Here is a 9441-nt window from a genome sequence, read left to right on the forward strand (position 1 = left end):
AACCAGGCTTCAGGGTGCGCTCAGGAACTTAAATAAATCCATAATAACTGAGAAAAGGATTCATGTTGTGCCATAATATGATGGAAAGTAAAGCAATAATAGCAGAGCAGCACAACGCTTAGCTACAGTAAATAAGAACAAGCCCAAATAGGCGTTTGCATGGCTGCCTATCAGAACAGGCTGGAAAACTGATGTGGGTTAAAACCAGCTTTTTTTATTTTAAATTAGTCTCGCTTTAACCGGGTCACCAATGTTGTGCTTTACCACATGTTTGTGCTGATGGATATGAGAGACAAATCGTCTCCTGTTGACAGCACGAGTTTGAAAGATACAAGTACTTGTGGTGGTGTGTGTTTTTTTAAGCTTTCTCACTTCAAATCTTGACTGTGATTGATTCCACGCACTGAAGTAGTGTAAGGAAGGACGTGATATATCGTGTCACAGTTGTCTTTTGCTTTTATTCCTTCTTTTTCAGTTAAGCAAGTTCTGATCTTGCAGTTTGTTTCTCATGAGAAGGTATGACAGTCGGAGCTTCCTTTTCAGCTTTTGCCACTGGCAATAAAACACATATAGCCCCCACATGACTAGAAAACCTATTTGTAACTGTAGGCTTTCATTCTGATTGTACTGTTGTGTTCCCCAGTTCCTTAGAGTAAAGGAGCCTCACAGAGGTTGACTCTGTTCAGTGTCTGAATTCCAAGTGGTATATGCTGTTCAACACATGCTAAGCCTATACTGTAGAATGTTTCAGTGTTAGCCCTTCACAGACTTACCTTAATACCAGAATCCTCATTGTTGATTTAAAGTGAACTGTCCCTATGAACTTCATACGAGATTCTAAATGCATCCTATCAATTCATGAGTTGATCTGATAGCTTGGAACTGGATTCATCAAATCATCTTCTCCACAGTGTCAGAAATGCTGCTTTAGGTGAAATTAAGTACTTCACCTGTGATGGTGCTGCTTACTAAGAAAAAGCTGTCTGTTCATCTTCTGATTTCGTCTCCATGGATGTTATGAAAACTATTAAATATCTAAAGGACGGGTACCAGTAGGGTAGGACCAGGCTCTCTTCAGTCTTCTTCAAACAAGGACAGAGATGTAGCTCAAAATTTCTTGGTGTCTCTTTCAGACCTGTTGCTGAAACCAGCTTAGTCATCAGCATCACCAAAATGGGAGATTATTATGAAGAATATGTAAAATCAGTAAACTGATTACTACCTGGCAATGATAATAGTGAGGATAATGAAAACAAATAATAGTTAAGAATTGAAATGTTGGCACTCCTGACTCCAGTTCTTGCTTATTCTAGTCAGGAAGTTCAGCAGCAGACTGGCAACGTAAGGAAAATTTTATTTCACACATCAGCACTAACTTTTATGGAACACAGTGAAACAGCAGCAGACAAATACTGTGTTCTTTTCTTGCAGGTGGTGTGCTGCAGGCAGTCACACTCCAAGCTATGTAATTACTTCAACCACAGCAATATTTAATTTTGAGGAACTGACTTCCATATAAAACCAAATGTTGCTTATTACCAGCTAAGTTCCCGTGGTAGCTGAGAGTCGCTGTTTTGCACATAAAAATCAATAGCACTCACTTTTTAACTGGGTGCCTTAAACCACCTTCCCATTTGATTACTTTAAGGGGAGTTTCTTTATTTTCTGTAGTTGGATAAGAGCAGTAGGGAAAGTCAACAGACACATCTCATTTTTCTTACACTTTTTCTCCTCTGTGGAGTCATCAGACAGTAACAAGCCAAGGTGTTTCCTTCTGCCATTATCATGTGGAACAATTAGGAGCCATAGGTTATCCCAAGTTCACTGCTTCCTATCTAAGCACTCCTGAATTATTAACAACCCTGGCTCTGGAAAGGTAACAGAGCTCTAACTGTACTTTCAGTGATGCAAAATGAGAGTAATACCAGCTGGTGACTTGTTGGCAGTAGTAAGGTAAATAATAACACACCTCCTGGAAGTGATGGTAACAATTACAGTGGTAACTGTGCTTCCAGGGGCACTGACAATAATAGGATACTTCCCAATCATCTTTATTTTTAATCTGTTTTGTCAGTAATTCCAATTGAAAGAGTATATTTCATAATTAACCATAATGTTTATTAAAGACTTGGTTTTCCTGTTAGATGCATAATGGCCAAGTCTATTAGTCTGAGGGTGTAACGAGCTGAGGTTCTGGATGTCCACCATGTATTCTACAGTATTTCCTTAGTGTGTCGCTGAATTTGAGTTGATCAAGATTGGATTAATTCAGCTACTGTTCATTAGGTAATAGTTTTTGAGTGTGAGATCTTGTAATTTGCAGGTAATGTGTTGGAGGAACTTCATTTTACAACAACTTACATAGTGGAAAAACACTTGTATTTTGCTGTTACCAATATACTAGTATTTTGAATCCATTAATAACCAAGGCACTTCTACCTTCAAGGCAGTAGATTATTTATTAGCCTAATAATTGTAGCTGCTTTAAGACATTTATTCTCATAATTGTCTATTACTAAAGCAGCACTGAAATTCTGTGTAAAAAAAATTAAAAAAAAAAAGGGAAGGATCATTAAGCTGAATAAACAACTAACGATGCTGAAAAATACACTGCAGTGATATTTTAAGCTAATGCTTGTGTGGGCTGCGTAGAATCACGATGAGTTTATCTCCCACAATCCTTTTTGCAGCCTTATTACTAAACAAGTAGTTTACTGCTGCTTTCCTTTACCTGGCCAGCCCTTCAGGTCCCAAAGTAAAGATGGTGGAGAGCAAGGTGACAGGAGTGCATAATAGTATGAGTGAAGGTGTGGATGTAGAAAGTGACTGACACAAATCAGCAGCCTTCAAAGTCCATTTTTGGGCAGCTTATTTAATTTTTTACAAAACAGTTCAGCCTTAGTCAGTAGAACACTTTTGTTCTTCATAGTTCCAAGTGCATTTTCCTTTCTGGGTTCTAGTCCAGGGTTGTCACACACCAGATTACTTTGCCCTGGGCCCCATCCAGCCTGGCCTTGAGCATCTCCAGGGATGGGGTACTCACAGCTTCTCTAGGCAGGCTCTGCCAGTGCCTCATCGCCCTCTGAGTAAGGAGTTTCTTATATGTAATCTGAATCTGCGCTCTTTAATATTACAGTCTCGTCTTATCACTACTCTCTCTAAAAAAAAGTGTCCCTCTCTTTTCTTGTAGGCCCATCCAGGTGATGATCTTGACCTCTTACAACAGGTCCATGTCCTTGCTGTGTTGGGGGACCCCAAACCTGAGTGTAGTATTGCAGGTGGAGACTGATAAAAGCAGAGAGATACATCTTTACCTGAAAGCCAGGAATGATTTTTATTTAAGTAAAAAACATTTGCAATGAAGAACCTTGAATATAGATGAGAAATCAGTCCTTTCTGGATGTTTTAAGTTTTGGATAAATTGCTCTGTTTGCTGAATTCTTAAATGACCTAAGCAATTATCCATCTTTTTAGGAGAAGGGGAAAAAATTTTTATTCAACCTAATTATCCATCTTATTTTGGGAGGAAAAAGTAGTTCTTGTACATGACTGTTCATGGAAAAGCAGACATTAAAAGCAGTTCTGTTAGTCACTGCTTCTAAGTTGGCACAGAAGGTTCTCAAGTTGAAACAAGAAGGTGTCAGCTGCATGTCTGGGTATTTTTAGTGCCTTTCTTAGGCTCTAATTAGCCATGTCTTAAAGCACAGTTAAAATTCAGATGATTCCTGGACTGTTTATTTTATGTCTTCATAGTAGATGAGAATAACAAATTGTTCTAGATAGAAAAAAAAATCATGCATTCATCTTTCATACTAGAATCTGTAAGTTCTCCTAAGGGCATGGGTTGACTTTTGTAAAGCTTGAAAGGCTTATGGCAGCACCTCTAGAAAGGGTCACTCTGTGCTGTCAGGATTTAGGTGTCTACTGATCTTTGAGGAAACTGAGGCTGCTTCTGTAGGGTTGGGCAGAGTTGTACAGCTCTGTCAAACCTTCACCAAGGAAATCAAATGTATGGGACTTCATTAACATTGCATGGATTCTATGCATACGTGGGCCAGAAATCCTTGATATGCAGCTTTGAGTCCTTCCTACAGAGCAAGCTGCTGTAACCCTTGTTTTCCAGTTAAGTGATGATACCAGTAAAAGAACAGAATTTAGTATAGCTACTTCGTGCCTCCTGTCACTGGTCTCTGGCTGTGTAGGCGGCTTAGTGCTCAGGTCTGTCTTGCTGCTGTCTTCCAAGAGAACTGAAATGCTATCACTTAAAACACATATTTTCAGAGTAAAATGCACAGTTTCCCAAAATACTGCATTGACTGAGTAGTTCACCCACTTTAAGCCAAATTTGTGAAGAATTCGAGCCAATTAAGCTGGCTCAGATCTTGCTTCTTTAAGACTGCTCCATTCCAGAGCTAGAATCAATGTCAAGTGTTTCTATTGACATTTTGGGAACTATATATACATTTATAAAAATATATATAATCCTTTATTAAAGGCAAAGACATTGATGTTTATGAATATCTTTAGAGTTGGGTTTTAAAGCCCTGTATGCCTGGTGGAGATTTAGCTTTCACAATAATTAGCTTAAATAATCAAATAACAAAAGTTAATTGGCAATGAAGGATACGTCTCAGCTTGGCACTGAGTGTTTTTTTTCTTTTACATGATATGCATAGATTCTCAGACAAAAATGGATCGCGAGGTAAATGATTTTGCTCATTTACAAAGAGCGCTGGGGGAAAAACAGAGCTACAGAATACCAAAATGTTTCCACAGAACAAATGGAGGAAAGTATATTAGAGTGGTCTTCAGCAGAAGACTCTTTACTGTGCTGTGAAATCTTAGGTCTCATTTGAGCAGACGCAGGCCATCCATTCCATGAGTTTGTTTTGCCTGTAATAACAAGCTGTGGAGCAGAGAGTAAAAGCTGATGGCTTCTGGTTATACAAAACAAATTTTCTTGCCTGTGACAGACCCCAGAACATACAGTTAAAAAAAAAAACCTAACTTGCTAGAAAATTACCAAAATAAGCTGATTATGGTAATACTGTGAGCAGTAGCTCCTTCTCAAGTCAGACATATCCTCAAAGCAGCTCTAGAATGAAGTATGCTAAAGCAATGCATAAAAAAGAATGCTTGTGTTATGCTGAAGTGAAAGGGAATTAGTCAAACGCCAGGGAACATCTTAAGTATCTGCAGCATAGCTTCAATTTAAAATAGTCACAGATTGACTTTCTATTCAAGCATTGAAAATGCTGGTATTGTGTATTCTGCAGGTTGCAAAGATTAATTCTGGATTCAGACAAACACTGTTCCTGTCTGAAATTTACTCAGAGGAATGTCCACCTCTAATTTAATCAAGTGTATGAGACTTCTCATGTACGTATCTTTCTTGGGGTACTTTTCATTTCATGAGGCTGCTCGTGTTTTATTTCAGTACTGTTCTTCCCATTTTTCATCATTCTTTCTTATTCTCCTTCTTCAGTTCACTGTAACCTGCCCTTTCATCTGTCCACTTCACTGTAAACTTCTCTTTTCCCCCTCAGAATTTAATGGCCTGAAACAGACCGATGTTCCCCTGGAAGCAGCATCACGTCTGTCTGTCAGACAAGTGCTTTCTTGGCTCTGTCCTCACTGACCAGTGCGTGAATACAGGAGGGAGAGCAAAAGAAACACTGAGCTGCAGCTCTAAGCAGATAAACAATAATTAACTCTTCTCCACATTCTCTTCCAGCCATGGAAACCTTTCAGAAAGGTGAGGTATGAAGTCCAGGTGGAATATTCCTTAGGATGGTTGTCAGGAATTGAGTTCAGGTATGACTATAGGGGGAACCATTTTACATAAGCTTCCTAGTGAGCTGTTCCTGCATACATGAATGCACTATACAAAAATACTGAGATCCAAAAATATAACAGAAATATACCAGAGTATTATCTAGATGCACTGCTGAGAACAGACTCTCAGATGTGTGAGGGCAGTGTAGTGGTTATGGTCACAGTGTGTTACGTTTTGCAAAAACAGCCTTACTTGTGAGTTGGGCTTTTTCAGTCACAGGTTTTAGTCTCAACTTCATAGGTTTTGTTTACAAAAAAGCATCTATAGTCTTTCACATAAAAAAATAAACCTCTGGAGGGTGATTTACTCATCTACTGTGAAATTCTCCTTAGGATTCCAGATTATTCCATGGTCAGAATATTACAGCAATGATGGCAATTCTCTCCCCTGCCCCATGGCACTTTATTTGTACAATATCAGATACAATGGCTTCCAGAAGCTGCTTTTTGTTGTTGTTAGCTGCAACAGAAGTATCATTTTAGCCATTTTCCTTGTGGTCAGTCCAGGTAAGCCTTGTTACAGCACATGATTTAATAATTAAAATGGTTCTTCTATAGTTACATTTCCTCATTTAATTTTAAAAGAAAATTGGTGGTGATCAAATATATAGAGCATTAAGAAACTATAAGACATGCATTTTCTCTTGGTCTATGTTGCATATAGACAGTCATAATTTTTTCTTAAATAAAAACCTTCAGATTCATAATCTGATGCTTCTCTGTATCTAATTTGTTTTTGATTTATTCAAAAGCAGATTGAATAGCTTCATTAGAACTTTCTCTTTACTAAGATTGTTTTCCATTGTAACCCACATGGAGGTGGCTTTGTGGCTATGGGCTTGGTGTGGGTTGTGTTTTTCTTGCATTGCAAAACATCCTCACAACTTAAATATATGCTTTCACTTCACACTGTCTTGAGTGACAAGAAAACAGACCATTTCTTCTCATGCTTATATATCAAGGTTTTTTTGCGTTTTTTTTTTTTTTAACAAAAATTCTGTGTATTTCAAATGCAAAATAAAATCTTGTCCTGTAAGATTCTTTTCCAGTGAAAAATCACTTCAGTAATGTCAGTTAATACTTCAGATATTAGTTAATACTGGGTGCCAAGGAGATTTCAATATCCGGTGAACGTGACATAATTTATTTATGGTATCTTTTGAGACGTCCAGTGAAGTTGTATTCAGAGAGTAAAGATCGATTCAGATTTTATTTTTACCTTCAGCTGACAAATGTCTTGTTGGTTCACTTCTGCTAAAGCTTGGTTTGCTCAACATGAACCCAAAAAGAGTAATGAGTTTTGTGATTGTTGATTGTCCATCTACTCAATATCTCTATTTAAGAGTGCTGTGGAAGCTGTGTAAGTGAAATAAACAGTGTTCCCATAGCAACACATACAGACCAGAAGAACTTCCAGATTATGTAGAATCCTTAAACACAATACATTAAAAACAAGAAGTAAGGTAGTTCTTCAGTAGTGAATGTGAAGACTGACAGTCCATATTTAAATAAGATGCTGTTTCCATTTGATCTTTGCCCTTGTGTGATTTTTCTTGGCAACAGTAAAGCCCAAGGACAAGTTCATGAAGACACTGCCCAGTGAATTTCAGTTATGAGGTGTTTAAACAAAGTCCAGAAATGCTTATATTATAACGAAAGAGATATGAATGTAAAAATGTTTGAAGATAAGCACATTAAGGTTCTTCTAGTAAGCAGAAAACTTAATAAAAATGATTTCTTTTGCATAGGTGATATAAATTTTAGATTAATACCATAGTTTCTTCCCAGAAGAGCAGAATATACTCAAGAAAATCCAGTAGCTGAGAGAAATATGAAATTGGTATCTGTCAAGTCAAACCATCAAACACAATTATAATTTTTATGCGGGAATGAAACCTGTATTAGATCCAAAGATAGGCAGGCATTATGATTGAAGGTAATTTATTAGTATAATATGACTAGTTGTGTATTGGTTTGTTCGGGAATATCTTTAATTCTTATTTAATATTGCTTATTGCCTTCAGGGTTGTGGGTTTCTCATTACAGTATATATGGATATGAGCTAACAAAACTCTTACATTCATATCATCACAAAGTTGACATATCAAGAGTTGGCTACAAAAGCACTTTTATTCTATTAAAATTTCAAGGGGGGGAAATTCAAGGGCCTGCCCTCTTGTTTCTGTTGACAAGTGCAGTGCAAGGCAAAATTGAGGCACCAAATTCTCTTTTCAAACAGGCTATTCAGAGTTCTTGCAAGTTCTTGAGCAAGCTGTCTGCCTGCAGCCACTGCTGCCATTTTATGACCTGCAGTGTAGGTAGCTCATCTCACATGTACTTCTTATGTATAGTTTCCAGTAATGGTAAACATAGATATGCAGACATTGAATATTTTTCTTTATGTGGAATAGCTGGAACTTCTTAATGTGCAAAGTATTTTTTTCTTTACTAATGTGTGCATTTTGCTGTTGAAGAATTTAGATGTTCTGTAGAGTTCTTGAGGAATGTTTGTAATTAACAGTATGACTTTAAATCTCAGTGTGTTGGGCATGATAATTAGCATTCGTTATTTCTGTATCATTAAAAATAGAAGACAAAACTAAATATTTTGAATGCTTTTAGCACTGAACCCCCTGGTTTAGAGAACTGAAATCTTGCCTTTTGCCTGGATAACTGGTCTGTGCTAGAGATGTGCGTGTAAGCATCTGCAGTTCTGTAGCAATGCGTCCTGTAGAAACACCTTACATGCTGCAGAACAGTAAGTTAGTACTTTCTTGATAGCTTTTCATTAAAGGAGAGTCTAAATAAATCAGTATATTTTCCTGCTCAAGCGGTGGATATAATCAGGTCAAAATGTAGAGAAAATGGAAATCATCTTGATTGTGAATAGTTAATCTCTTTTACCATGCTTTCCAGAGAAAATGAGATAAGAGTAATAATATTAAGCATCATTTGTTTGAGGCACAAGAAGTAGTACTAAATAGCAAAAAGATATCTTGGTCTGGATATTTAAGATCAATTTACCAGAAAAAAAACTCGTGGAGGGCTGGGTGGATGGCCTATCCTTGCTTGACCTGCATGTGCTGTAGATTAGTACCCCAAACTCAGCACTTCTATTAACATATTCCTTTTTTCATCTAAAAAACAATAGATGGGAGCTTGGTTTGCTCTTACAGAATCTCTTCATGTTCAGATCTCTTTTGCTTACTTACTGGGCTGTCCAGAAGCACTGTGAAAATGAAGCCATATCTACATTTGAATCAGTAGATATAACTTAAATATTCCAGTATTTTCAGAGCTATTCCTAATACCTACTGCTTTTTGCTTCAAGGCATAAACTGATTACTGCAGAAATCAGAAAAGTTCTCTTCAGAATCTCTGCCTATTGCTGAAGGGAAATGAACTGGACAGACATAACATGGCAGATAATTTTTCTATTCTAATTTTTCTGTTAATGTAAAGTTTATTCTGAATGCAATTACAAATTGGCAAGTACACGTTCATTCTAATTGCATTTCATGGGACTATTTAATCTTCATAAAGACATTGAGTCTGCACAATGTCTGTGTCGTAAGCAGTGACTCATCAAGAGGAGGAAAAGACAGA

Source organism: Coturnix japonica, chromosome 12 (genome assembly GCF_001577835.2).
Source record: "Coturnix japonica isolate 7356 chromosome 12, Coturnix japonica 2.1, whole genome shotgun sequence".
In the NCBI taxonomy this organism is placed as follows: Eukaryota; Metazoa; Chordata; class Aves; order Galliformes; family Phasianidae; genus Coturnix; species Coturnix japonica.